Consider the following 1,832-nt stretch of genomic DNA (forward strand, 5'->3'; position numbering starts at 1 on the left):
AAATGTACCAAAATTTATATATTCATGCTATTGCTGGTGAACATTTGGATGCTTTCTACATTTGGGTTATAAAAACACTGCCTGTGTCTATGAACTATTTTATATATATATATATATGTGTGTGTGTGTGTGTATATATGTGTATATATATGTATATATGTATATGTATGTATGTATGTATACATATATGTATACATATGTATGTGTTCATGTGTTCATGTGTCTATGAACTATTTTATATATATATATGTATACATGTATATATATATGTGCTTATTTTTCTAAGATATATATGCAGGAACAGAAGTACTGAGTCATAAGACATGCATATCTGCAACTGTACTTGATAATGCCAAATTGTTTTACAATGGTTATATTAATTTACACCCCCATGAACTAGTATATGATAGCGTTGATTGGAACACATCATTTTCAACACTTTTTATGTCAAACTTTTTAATTTAAGGCAAACCATTAAGTGGTAATCATATCTCATAGTGGCATTAATTATATTCCCCACTATGAATAAGAAGGAGCACCTTCCCGCATGTTCACTAGCCATTTGGATTTCTACTTTTTTGAAATTTTCATTTTTGAAGTTTCCACTTCCAATTTTATTTGTTTTTCTTTTTCTTACTAATTAGTAGGAGGGGAGTTTTTTCAAATTTTTATTTAAATTCTAATTAGTTAACATATAGTGTAATATTGTTTTCAGGAGTAGAATTTAGTGATTCATCACTTACATATAACACTCAATGCTCAATACAACAAGTGCCCTCCTTAATACCCATCACCCATTTAGCCCATCCCCCCAGCCACCTCCCCTCCATCAACCCTGTTTGTTCTCTATAGAGAACATACATATATAACTCTATATAAGAGTCTCTTATGCTTTGCTTCCCTCTCTTTTTTTCCCTTCCCCTATGTACATCTTTATATATTTTGTATATGAACCATTTGTTGGAAAGATGTGTTAGAAATATCTTCTCCTGTTCAGTGGCTTATCTTTTCAGTCACTTTGTAATATCTTTTGATGAATACAATTCATAATTTTAATGTAGACAATTTTTTAAAATATTTTTGTTTATAATAAGTTTTGTGTCCTCTTAAATGAAACTTTTATGTACTCTATGATCATTAATATATTCATCTGTATTGTCCACTAGAAGATTTTCTTGTTTTGTCTGTCCTTATAGATCTTATTCCACCTAAAATAAATTGTTTGTTTAAGAATACAACTTTGTTATCACTTCTCGGCCTTTTAGCGAAGATCAAGTGTAGTATCTGTTCTTATCAGTTTAATATCTGATATGTCCTCTATCCGAGGACAATATATTAAATGGATTTTTGAATTAGGAGATGGAATAGGAGCTTATATACTCCGTCCACCATCGACCTGGTATTGCAGTACTTCCAGGAATGGTGCACGCCCTTCAGGGGGAATTAACTGTTGTGCAAAAATTGGAATTTAAGAAGCCTTGCGTTCGGTTTTGTCACTGTGCTGCTTTGCTCTCGGTAATAAAAACTTACTGCATTCAGAAAAAAAAAAAGAAGACAACTTTATTTTCTTCATATGGGTACTTAATTGTCACAGTAAACTTTACTGAAAAGATTGTCCTTTACCTACTGTTTTGCAATGAATCCTTTGTCATATAACAAGTGTCAATATGTCTATAAGATTTTTATTCAATTCCATTTGTTGATTTGTTTTTTCTATACTAATGCCACACTGACTTAATTATTCCAGCTCTTTAATAATTCTTAGGATCTCCTAGAGCAAGTCTATCACCTTATTTTTTAAAGAATCTTTTGGTTATTCATGGTTCTTTTCT

The 1,832-nt window shown here is 30.8% G+C and overlaps 1 non-coding gene across 1 annotated transcript; it reads left to right on the forward strand.

The window, feature by feature from the left end:
• Window positions 1-1,245: 1,245 nt before the first annotated feature.
• On the forward strand, window positions 1,246-1,433 carry LOC125090301 (U2 spliceosomal RNA). The gene has a single exon (XR_007124284.1). It is a non-coding gene; the product is annotated as a U2 spliceosomal RNA (small nuclear RNA).
• The last annotated feature ends 399 nt before the right edge of the window (window positions 1,434-1,832 follow it).

Source organism: Lutra lutra, chromosome 1, assembly GCF_902655055.1.
Source record: "Lutra lutra chromosome 1, mLutLut1.2, whole genome shotgun sequence".
Taxonomy (NCBI): domain Eukaryota; kingdom Metazoa; phylum Chordata; class Mammalia; order Carnivora; family Mustelidae; genus Lutra; species Lutra lutra.